This window comes from Lipotes vexillifer, unplaced genomic scaffold (assembly GCF_000442215.2).
Source record: "Lipotes vexillifer unplaced genomic scaffold, Lipotes_vexillifer_v1.1 scaffold311, whole genome shotgun sequence".
Lineage (NCBI taxonomy): Eukaryota > Metazoa > Chordata > Mammalia > Artiodactyla > Lipotidae > Lipotes > Lipotes vexillifer.
In genome coordinates, this window is record NW_006791012.1 from 7,964,401 (window position 1) to 7,976,698 (window position 12,298).

Consider the following 12,298-nt stretch of genomic DNA (forward strand, 5'->3'; position numbering starts at 1 on the left):
TGAAACCTGGTGAACGAAATCTCATGTTCCATAATCAAACTGCCCGGTTCAGATTCCAGCTCTGCTATTTACCAGGCTGTGTCCCTTCTCTAGCCTCAGTTTCCCCACCTGCAAAATGATGACAATAATAGCACTGACCGAATAGGGTCCTTGTGAAGATTCAGTGTGGTCACATGTGTAAGGGCTTAAAAGTGCCAGGCACAAAGTTATGTTCGACCAGTATGGTTGCTGTCGACAGTGGCTCCATTAATCGTGTTGTTGTTAATACTTGTTATTAACAGGTTCTGCCGACAGAGGTAGTTATCAATGACTGTCTACTCCAGTGCTGGGTAGTTGGAGTGATTCAGTTACATTTTTCTCTTCTGCTGCATCTATCATTACTTGCCGACGGTGGCTCCCCTGTCACAGCCAGATGTCCCAGGAGAAGATCTGATAGCTCTGCCAGATGTTATCCATTATTCAGCAGTCCTGCTGGGCACAGTTTTCACACTAGGCCATCTCATTGGCCTCCTGGCAGCCTATGAATAAATTCCTTCTTCAGTCAGAAGTGACCAGGGCAACCCATGACTGAAGACCCCCTCAGACTGTGGGCAGGAAGGCATTTTGCAGAGCTTATCCAATGAGACACTCTGGGAACTCATTTACCCATCAGGAGCCCTGCCCAGATTATATGAGGGCACTTGTGCCCTGCCACTGAAGGCCCTATCTCCAACTCACACCATAAGCATCCCTCCCTGCCTCTACTGGGCTTCCATTTTCACTTTTCCTCTCACATATTCTCAGCTTAAAGCAAAAATGAAATATCTATATTGAAAGCTAGAAATGTTGGGTTCCAAAGCAAACTTTTCAGAGAGGGTCCCCTTAGAGCAATGTCCATGGACTAAAGAGATGAGGACAGAGGGCTGGCCTTGTCACATTTCCTAGGGAGCCCCAAGTCACTTAACTAAGTGTCCTTCCCCCAGATGACCCCTCCCTCATAGAAATGGGAATTGTAGGTAAAAGGGGTGCTTGGCATAGCTTTAGAAGTCTGCTGCCTCTCTGAAAACATCCCCTAGTGAATGGGCAGGGAGGGGGTAGCTGTCTCATTGTTTTCTAGACTGGCTTCTTAGAGACCCATTTGGGTGTTGTCTCTAGAAAATTTGCTCTTAAGCTCTTGGTAGATTTGAGGTAGACTGTTAGTTGAAGCTTCAGAATCTCCTTTCTTCGATTCCTTCAGCAAAGTCCCAGCCTGTTGACCTTTGGGTCCCAGTGCCGAGCCCGGATTTATCTACCCCACTGGGGCTAAATGCCTGACTTGTTAGCCATGCTGAATGGTTTTATTTGTTTTTGTTGTGCATTTTTATCATTTTTGTTCATGTGTCTGGAGGCTTTCCTTAGAAAATGATGGATGCGTTTTCATAAATCAAAAAATAAATGAGAAAGGATATAAAGGCAAGAAATAGACCCAAGCCTGGAATTTGCCACTCTAGGCTGGAAGGAGCTGCTAGCTATTTCCCAGTGAGGATGAACTTTTTGATTTTACAAGGTCAGATCCTGACTTATTTCACAGAGAACAGTTTTCAGAGCATTTCCTAATAGTAACAGCCACAATAATGATGATGGTAATTCCAGCGGTGCCTGGTACCGTGCTAAGTGCTTTATATACGTGATCACATTTAACTCTCACTACAATCCTATGAGCTATATTCCACTTCCATTATACAGATGAGTAAAGAGAGGTTCAAGAGGTTTTATTTAACCAAGGTCCCACGATTAGTAGGGAGTGGAATTAAAAGGCAAGTGTCCTGAATACAGATCTCATGCACTTGACTGCTACACTGAACTCCTTTTTAGTACTTGTTGGAGGTGCTGAGGGGTTGTGGGTTGGAAGGCAGGTGGCTGGGAGAGATTTGGCAGCTCCCAGTTGGAGGCGTTCATGGAGAGAATCTGGTGTCACTGGCTCTGTTTATGGAGTGCCCCAGGGCCAGAACACCCACCTTGCTGGGCAGCATATTGGGACAGTTCCTCACAACTGTTTATGATGTTTTGGACAATGTCACTGTCACCACCAGCAGAAATTCCCCCCCCAGATCCTGTTTCGTCACCCTACAGCCAAGGTCCCCTCTTCCCTTAGGGTGTCCTCTAGGACTAGACACAGGATGGTGGTCTGATACAAACCAGAAAGCAACTGGTGAGAGTCCAAATGCTTTCTGCATTAGTTTTGAGTCCTCTGATTGTAAGTAACAGAATCAGCACTGGGACCAGCTTGAGAAGAAAGGACGTGTAGGATGTTTATTGGTTCATGTAACCAGAGCAGAAAATATGTTTTCTTCCTCTTGGGGATGAATCCTGATTTCCCTGGTCAGTCCAATGCCAATCCTCGGATCAATGAATGGGATGGGGAAACTGATTGGCTCAATCCTGGTCACAAGCCCACTTCTCTGGCAAGAGGATAAGTGACTGTGATGGGCTGCTGGAACCACAGAACCAAAGTTGGGGTGGATGAGGCCCACAAAAAAGAAAGTTGCTGTTCTTCAAGACAATTTGGTAAATGTCCAGGATCTTTTCTATTGCTTTTCTTCTATCCCATGCCTCCCTCCTTTGTCTGGGCTATAATATGTCCAGCCCACGTTGAAGTTGCGGCATAAATCTCTGGTGAACTTGTGAAAAATCCCACTTGTGCTTTCCCTGCTCAGAGCAGTCCTGGGTGCCCCATCTCACCGAGGGTGTCTTTTGTGGTAGGTGTCCATATTCTGTCTTAGGGCTTCTGACGTCAGACCCTGCCCTTTGCTCAGGCTTGGAGATTTCAAGTGGTGTCACTAGGAGGAGTACAGGGTTAGAGGGGGAGTTAAGCCCATAGAGTTTCTAACTGACCAAGTTTGGAATTTGCCATTCAGCAGAGCTTCACCTTTGTGAACATCTGGTAGGAACTGAATCCCATCCTGATTCTGTGTGCTTTTTCTGACATTTGAACAATAACAACATGTGTAGTTTTGCAAAAGGCTCTTTCACAATTTTATGAGTGTGTGTAAATAGGTTAATTAGCCCAATCACTTGCTATTTCCTCCTCTGTGTGGCACCACCTGGCCCAGGAGCATGTAACCCCTTTTGAGCTCCAGGCAATGAGACGTGGCAAACAACCATCTTGACAGGGTGCAGGCTTAGGAATTTCAAGACCCTGCCCTGGAACTTTGGCCAGGAAACCCACTCTTTCTTCTTGATGGGCAAGGATGATGGTTTGGGGACTTTCTGAGCAAAATATCTTAGAGCAACTTAAAAAAAGAAAACAAAGAAACTTCCAGTAACTATCATGTACCTTTGTAATGAATGATTCTCTGCTTCCTACCTGGTGACCCTGTTGCATAATGGTCTATCAGCTGCTCTGCTCCACCCAAATCCCCTCTTGTATTGTTCCAATTTGTTTTTCAGGGTTGATCTTGTCTAGCCGAAGATGTCCTGAGCTCTATGAGGACAGGAAACCTATCTCCTGTTTCTTTTTGTTTGTTTGTTTGTTTTTTTTTTGTTGTTGTTGTTGTTTTTTTGGCGGTACATGGGCCTCTCACTGCCGTGGCCTCTCCCGCTGCGGAGCACATGTTCTGCACGCGCAGGCTCAGCGGCCATGGCTCACGGGCCCAGCCGCTCCGCGGCACGTGGGATCCTCCCAGACCGGGGCACGAACCCGCGTCCCCTGCATCGGCAGGCGGACTCTCAACCACTGCGCCACCAGGGAAGCCCTCTTCTGTTTCCTTTGTCGGGCACTTGGTAGGCACTTGATAAGCCTTCCCTGGCTGAGGAGTTATAATTGTAATTGTGTGTGTGTATGTGTTGGCGTGGGGGTGGTGTATGCATTAGTTTGCTAGCGCTGCCATAATAAAGTATCACAGACTGGGAGGCCTAAACAACAGAAGTTTATTTTCTCACAGTTCTGGAGGCTGGAAGTCTAAGATGAAGGTGCTGTCAGAGCTGATTTCTAGTGAGACCTCTCTTCCTGGATTGGTAGATGCCTTCTCACTGTGTCATCACATGGCTTCTTCTCTGTGTGTACATGGAGAAAAAGAGATCTCTTGTTCTTCTTATAAAGACATAAATCCTACCGGATTAGGGTCCCATGTTTATGACCTCATTGAACCTTAATTACCTTCCTAAAGGCCCTACCTCCAGATTCAGTCACACTGGGGGCTAGGGCTTCAACGCGTGAAAATTCAGTCCCTAACCGGGTGGCAACTACAAGCAAGGGCCCTGAGATCCTTGTGGCCCTGATCTAAGAGTCACCTAAATTACGTATATAGAGGTTTTAATTTTGGGAGGGAGGTGCTGTTTCCTAATGGTGCAGATTTCCAACTGCCCCCTCCCGTCATTGCTGGGTCAGTGAAAGCTCTGAATTGTGCGTTGGAAATGCCACTGCTTTCCATAACAGTTATGTATTTACATAGGACAGAGCTGAGGCCAAACAGTGCTGGCAGCTATTCAAAGCCTTCCGTAACCTCCCAAAGTTAAAGGCCAGTCACACGCCTGACCTGATGTTTTGGCTTCTCTAAAGCCAAATTCCAGCCTTGGTTGATTTTCTGTTCATTTGAAATAGATCCGTATGAGATGTAAGTGTATGTCCTGTAGGAGGGTGTGGGGGGAGAGTCAAGTGAGTCAGAAGGAAAGAGGGGGATCTCTGTCCTGACAGTGCTACTTGTCTGCTCTCTTCTGATGGGTCTAGATGGGTTTAAGGGATTTGATGTGGCCACGTGAAAGCATGACTTAGAAAAAGCAAAATGTCAGTGTTTTGAGGCCTTTCCGTTGGGGAGGATGGGAAAGCGGTGGTCACTGCGTGTTCTCCTTAGACCAGGCAGGGGAAAGGGAAGTATGTGCGAGTCTCTGATAATCCTCTTCTCTTTCTTCCCCTTGCTTTTGTTCTTCAATAAATCACTCAGGACAATCTGCTTCTCTTTAGTGGTGTGTTTTCCTAGGATTCAGTCTTTGTTTGAAATTCTAGAACAACAGAGTTGCAGTAAATATGGTCAACCTACGTGTAATTATGCTGGTATGTCAACTTTGCCCCTCAGAGTCGGGTCTGCTCTGGTTAACCAGAGCCCCCCCCGCCCCCCGACTCAGAAACAGGACCTCCTGCAGGACCCTGTGGAGGGCCGACCCGAGCCCTGCATCTGAAGGGGGTAAGCAAGCCCATAATTATGCTCATTGTTTAGGTCGGAGCACAGGAGGGTTTACATTAAAGACCTCAGCTGGCACACACAGCACGCCTATGGAAAACATGAACCGGCGGCTCCTTCGCCCACCCCGTGGTCCCGCATTGCCTGTCCAAGAGCTTGGGTTTCACAGACGCCTTCTGTGACTCCGCTTCTGACCACTCCTGATTAGAAGCTTGGATTCCCCCAGTTCCAAGAGGCATCTCAACCCTGAGGTCTGGAAATTGAGCCACGAGCCGCCTTTTGAGAGTCTCAGAATTTAGGTCTTGGGAAGGACATGGAGATGGTCTCAGCTGGTGTATCTCACACTTTACTGTTCACATGAATCACCTAGAGATCTTATTAAAAGTGCACAATTGAATGCAGCAGTCCTGGCCTGGGGCTGGAAAGTCTGCAATTCTAAAAAGCTCCCTGGTAATGCCCTGGGGCTGGTTACTGGGCTGCCCTTGGAGTAGCCTGCTAAGCCTTACAAAGGATAAAAGGGAGGCCCAGAGACTTGAAAGAGCTTGTTAGGTCGGAGTAGAGACTTGATCCTTCTTGTCCTTAGAGTGGTTGCTGCCCAGCATGGGCACTGCTGGCAGGGCTGGGTGGGTCTTAGCAGAAAATACCCTCCTGTGACCACACCTGGAATCTTGGAGCAGGGGCTCTTTCTCAGATGCTCTGGGTAGATGTAGATCCCCAGAGCTCTTGACGTGAGCCCGTGGGCCTCAGCAGCTGGGAATCTGGATAGGAGTGGATCACTGTGTGTTCCTTCCAGGGCTTCAAAGGGGCGTGGGAAGGGAGGGCACTTTGAGCATGTTGTCTGTTGAGAGACGCGTGCAGTCCCAGGCCACTGTGAGAGATGTCAGGCAGGGCCAGTTGGATAGGCAGGGGAGTATATGGCATCAGGGTAGAGGGGAATGAGTGTTTTTAGTAGAAATCAGAGGATGTGAGGCTCTGTTTCTGTCCACACCACCATGAGACCTTGGGCAAGGGAGTAAACCTCTCTAGACCCCACCAGTATAATAGGGTAGAAACAAAACAGAGAAATGTACTCCTATATGCAAAGCCTACCTGGCTGTAGAGTGGATCAAGGAGTCTAGGATATTAGTAAAGAGCCTGGGCTTTGGAGAGAGACAGACCTGCAGGTGGAACTGGGCATTTGTAGTTCTTGATTGATGTGGGCATGTTACTTAATGCCTTGAAGCCTCGGTTTTCCCATCTGTAAAATATACTTACCTTGAAGGCATGTTGAGAAGATGAAATGCAATCAGGTATGGAAAGTACAGGGCATGCAGGGAGCACTTCATAAATGGTTGTTGTTGTGATTATTGCTATTATTATTACTTCTGCCTTTATTGGTGGTGTGATTTACTTACCTATTTACCTTTTTTTTTTAAAAAAAGAGAAATCTGTGCCTTGGTTGGCCAAGCAGGCTACTTGAGAGGGATGAAGCAGGAGGAGTGAGTGGCCCCCTGCTTCACATGTTTGTAGGTGATTCAGAGCATGCCTGGGTAGTGACCGATCATCTCAGGCTTAATTTCCACCTGGTTGAAGGTCTTGTGGTTGTAGATGCCCACCATGCTGGCCACCTTCTCGGGCAGAATGATCATGACCCGCAGGTGTGTGTTCACCACTGCCAGCTTCTCCTTGGGCGGCGCCTCCTTCTGGGCCTTGTGCAGGCACTTCTGCAGGGATGCTGCTTCCTCCACAGGCCTCTGTTCAGCATCTGATGCTGTCATGTGCTGTGCAGCTGCATAAGCTGCTGGTAGAACACATCCAATATCTGATCAAGGTCCACGCTGCGGTAGGTGAACTTGCGGAAGGTCTGCTTCTTGTGCCCTACTTCCGTCTTGTCAGTTCTTCGGCAGGCTTATTTACTTTTATACTTACTAACATTTTGCCTTGTTCAAAAAAGTATTTGAGTGGCCCACGTACATGGAAATAAGATAGCCTGATAAAATAAACTACCAAAAAGTAGAAAAACAAGTATTGGGTAATTGGCAGCAGCAGCTGAAAACGTGGGATGCCCTCTTTGTGGGGTTCTCCAGGAAGACTAGGTCTGCTGAGGGGTGGGCTGCACGATTGGGCCTGGCCATCTAAGATTGGGAGGGCTGCCACCGGAGGCATGGTGACACGTCTTTACATCAGGGGTAGGGGATGATCTTGTGGAGACCAAGAGTTTAGAAGGATAGCAACTCACCTGGCTTGGAGGGGAAGAGAGAGTCAGGTCTTTGGATTTTGCATCTTTGGACTCACTCAGTCACAGCTTCTGTGTTTTTCTAGTTGGTAAGTAGAATGTTCATTCATAGAGGTATGTGCTATGCTGTAAAGAGCTGGGGTAGAGAATAGAGGTAACATTTGTTTTTGGAAAGCTTTCACCTCTACTATCTATTCTTTCTCTTCCTTTTGTCACCTCCAGGCATTGCCAAGTCTCTCCAGAGGCTATATTTTTCCTTATTTCTCTTATTTTTTTATTACTTCATAACTGATAAGGGTTTTAGATATTGGCCTTTCCAAGAAGATTTCTATTTTAATGGGAGTGGGGAGAGGTCTCCTTATGAGCCACTATAGTGATAAGATATGGTGATAAACTCCATTGATAAATCATGAAACTTAAAAAGTAGAACAGAACATTCTCTATCCCCAAACCCTCAACTCACATCCTAGAGAGTTGTACTGAAGCAGTTCTGTCTAACTGAGCATTGCAGAGTCCACCAAATCAGAGTCCTGAATTACACCCCTGACATTGACTAGCAGGTCACTTAATCTCTCTGTGCCTCAGTTTTCTTATCTGTAAGAAAGATGGGGATAACAATAGTATCCACCTCACAGGGTTGCTGGGGGGAATAAATGACCTAATAATATAAAGAGCCATTAGATTTTGGTGGCCAGTGGTGTTTCAGTTACAAAAAAAGTTGGATATTAGAGTAGTTCACTCTTTTGATCACAAAATACTTGATTTGCACAAGTTGACCACTGGCATCTTGGGGTCCCTCAAAGTTTTCACCAGTGGGTTGGGAGTCCAGCAGAACAGATTAAAAATGTGGAAAACAATGTCCTTTTGTCATTCATCAAGTCTGATTAGCAGTTGGAATGTTCATGGAATGGATCCTATCTGCTTAAATAATGGAAATCAACATTCTTTTTATTTGACAATGAAGCACTGAAGTGTTGGGGATGAACAGTCCCTGGTTTGATGGCAGGTCCAGATTTCCCCAGCCTTCTCTTTGACCGTGGTCTTCAACTGCTGGATCTTGAACTAGAATACAGTTGCAGAAGCACAGTGGAGAGAGCACAGGATCAAACATTAAGACTGAGTTATGCATGGGACTGGATAGACGACAAATTTTGTGAGTCTTGGTTTCTCCATCTCTAGAATGAACACTACAAAACTTCCTTCGTAGTGCTGTTAGGAGGACTAAAGGAGATGATGTGTTTGAAATGTTTTGGAAATGATTAAGGATAATGCAAATATTTATTATTGTTTTATCCTCAAAATGAATTGACTCATGTCATTGCAACTAGAAGGAGGCCCAGATGGGTTCAATGTCTTGCTCAGGATGAATTAGAGGCAGGAGGCGATGTGCCTTGGGGCTACAATGGGGCTGAGCTTAGCAATCACCTCCCGCACTTGTCCAGCATGTCCAGGTGTCTGCTGATCGGGAACAGATTTGAGTCTGTTGGTTTTTTGTCTGCTTGGTTGAATTGTAAAGATCTGTGCTGTGTGTTGTATTAGGTTCCATTCTCTGTCCAATCACTGATTAATTCTGTGACTCAGTTAAGTCATGTAGGTCTGGTGTCTCCACGAAATGGGTAACCTCGGCTCTGCCTGTCTCAAAGGGAATTTGGAAAGTAAAGGCAACTAAAGGATTGAAAGTCAAAGCACTTCTTGGAAGATGCTTCCATTCTGGAGGCAGGATAGCATCGAGTTTATGGGCACAGACTCCTGAGTCAGATGCCTGTGTCTGAATCATAGCTCTGACACTGACTACTAGGTCCCTTAACTTCTCTGTTCCTCAATTTTCTCATCTGAAAATTGGGGATAACAGTAGTAAGTTGGGATTGTCATGAGGATTTAATGCTGAATGGCTTCAAATGGTGCCTGGTCCAGGTGGGTGCTCTGCACTTGTTAGCTACAGTAGAGTAGGGCCTGTCCTTTGTCCCCTTGGAAGGTAAGATTGCTGCAGAAGAAGTCAGTCAGGGATGTCTGAGACACGTTGGTCCCTATTTTTTTGTAGTATTGTCCCTCATAAGTCACTGGTAAGGGAACAGTTTGCCCAGTGCTCTGCCAATCTTTGTAAAAAAGTGGATTAAAAATGTTTAAAGATAAATCTCTAAATATTAACCTTTCCCTGACTGTCCTAGAGCCCCAGAAGCAGATTTATATTTGTATGAACTTAGGGGGAAAGAGGCCTTTAGTGGCTGAATTAATGCATGCAATGAGTTGTTCAGTGGTAGTTGTACCGTCACAATGGAAATCTCTCATGTTCTAGAACTGATGGACAAGGTCATGCTACAAAGTTGATCAGTTAATTCTACCTTTTATTTGTAGAGTCCGTCTTCCCAAATGCTGAAAGGAATGCTGTCTGTTCTCTGACCTGTTATTCCAAGTTCAGTGCAGGCACACAGCTGCCCGTTTTGTAGACCATGAGCCTAAGACCCAGAGGCACATTTACTGGCCACTTTTACCACGAATACTGATAATGGTTGTGTTATTTTGACACCAGTCATGACAATTTTGGACACTTCTTACTGGATAGAAATCCCACTTGAAGGAACTTTGGAGTGTTTCATTGGAAAGCATGCTGGCCTGGGCCTGGTTTAGGAAGGGTTAGTTGTCATTCATTATGAGTGTTTGTAGAAAAATGCAATCAGCATGACATTTCTGATATAGCATCACCCAGAGAATACCAGTGTTGATGTAGTTGGACACAAAACACTGTCCAGCTGACTGGGGTCCCAGCTCTGTGTTGTAGCTGGTCCTGCCCTCAGAAGGTTTGGGTGTCCTTGCTGAGGCTAGAAGGAAAGAAAACAGCTGGGGGAGCAGGATCACCAGGAACTCTGGATCCACATGTGCCGAAGTGCTATTTGGGATAGAACAGGACTGAATTTGTGCCCCAGGACATCTGCTCCTGGTGCAGCAATGAGGTTTCCAAGAAAGCTTTGCATTGCTCTATCTCCTCTCCTAGAATTGTTTTTATTATTGTTCATAAAGAAAAGAGTTTTTTTTTTTTTTTTCATTTCCAATCATACTTAAAGCATACTTAAAGGTGAAACTTGTCCAGTGGAATTCAGTGCTCTGGGCCAAAGGAGAGGAAAATGCCATCCTAGCCATTCCTTATTGGCAGCTGTAGTTAGGTCTGGTGTGTGTTGTTATGCAGGGTATGGCATAGTGCAATATTCTTGGAAATCGTGGGAACATTAGGTATGAGCCTTGGCATTTTGGATTCAGGAGCTGTGTCAACATTTGGGCTGTAGCATTCTCTTATCTGTTCACTCAGCAAGTTTTTTTTTTTCCTCCTATTTACTCCTCATCCTTTCTAGAAGAGAAACATTTTTTTCTAGAAGAGAATGTTTTGGAATATCTGAGGGTCTTGTAGTATATGCTGCGGTAGGCTTCCCAGCTCCCCCTTCAAAACCAAGAGATGTTGGCTCCTGCTGATTCACAGCTGTACTCTCTCTGGAACCAGCCCTGGAAGAAGGAAGCTGCCTTGCCCCATCTTACTCCTTCTCCCAAGGGCTCCCTGCATCCAGTTATTAGTTACTTGAGAATAGGAAAGCCTGGTTCCCTTGCTTTAACTGGGGCAACTCAGAAGGGCATCTCAGCTCCTGAGTTCCCTACAGGATTGTCACAAAGGCGACAGCTGCATCACACAGTTCAACTCTCCCACCTGTCCTTTTCTGTTTCCCCCTCTCCCTTACAGGTATTATTTCCAAGCATGCTCCCCAATTTGCTCTGCACCCAAATCTCTGTCACGGAGTCTGTTTCTAGGAAATATGATCTGAGGTAGATCCCTTGGAGCCATTATTAGGGATGAAGTGGTGACACTGGTCTCTGACCCTTTTTATCTTTTCCAGAAATGTTTCCTAGTCATTCTTCCCTAAAAATGATCTTGGAGGCAGGGTTTCTGAGCCTGTCTAGGCCATTATTATTTCCATGCATATATATGGAAAATCTGGAAGGATACTCACTGAGCTGTTAACAGTAGGAGAGGAAGTGAGGAGTGAATTTCTATTTTACCTGTATAAACTTCAGAATTGTCTAAATAGTAAAATAAAAATGCATAATGTGTCAACTGTATAATTATTATATTTCTTATTAGTCGACTTTAATATCTGAGTGTGACCAGTGCACAGCCTATGTATTCACCATCGCTGGTCCTCTGAGAACAGTTTAGTGGAGAGGCCATGGTGGGGTGAGGGGTGGGCGAGTGGGGATGACTCCCAACCATAGGGGTCAGCTTCCTCTACCTCCTTATTTAAAAAAAAATTATTTATTTTACTTTTGGCTGTGCTGGGTGTTGCTGCGTGCGGGCTTTCTCTAGTTGGGGCAAGCGGGGGCTACTCTTTGTTGCGGTGCGCGGGCTCCTCATTGCGGTGGCTTCTCTTGTTGCAGAGCACGGGCTCTAGGCGCGTGGGCTTCAGTAGCTGTGGCACACTGGCTCAGTAGTTGTGGCTCGTGGGCTCTAGAGTGCAGGCTCAGTAGTCGTGGCAGACGGGCTTAGTTGCTCCGTGGCATGTGGGATCTTCCTGGACCAGGGCTCGAACTCGTGTCCCCTGCATTGACAGGTAGATTCCTAACCACTGTGCCACCAGGGGAGCGCTCTACCTACTTATTGACATGAGTCAAAGCAGAGCAATGCTCTGTACCCTTTACCACATGAATGGAACCCTCTTACCCTAGTGTTTGAAGAAGTGTTTGCTAGTTTTTTTTTTATAGGGGATGACATAATTCATGGAAGGTATCTAAGGTGGCTGGGAAAATGCTTAATAAATGATGGTTATTTTACCATTATTATTATTATGTTCTTGTTCTTGTTACTGGGTTTTGTATTAGAGCATTAGCTCTGGAGTTTTTTTTTTTTTTTTGATATGCGGGCCTCTCCCTGTTGTGGCCTTTCCCATTGCGGAGCACCGGGCCT

At 45.9% G+C, this 12,298-nt stretch overlaps 1 pseudogene; it reads right to left on the reverse strand.

Annotated features, from left to right (window-relative positions):
• Positions 1–6,589: 6,589 nt before the first annotated feature.
• The window catches only part of LOC103087218 (40S ribosomal protein S15 pseudogene), a 139,767-nt pseudogene continuing 134,058 nt past the window's right edge, over positions 6,590–12,298 (reverse strand).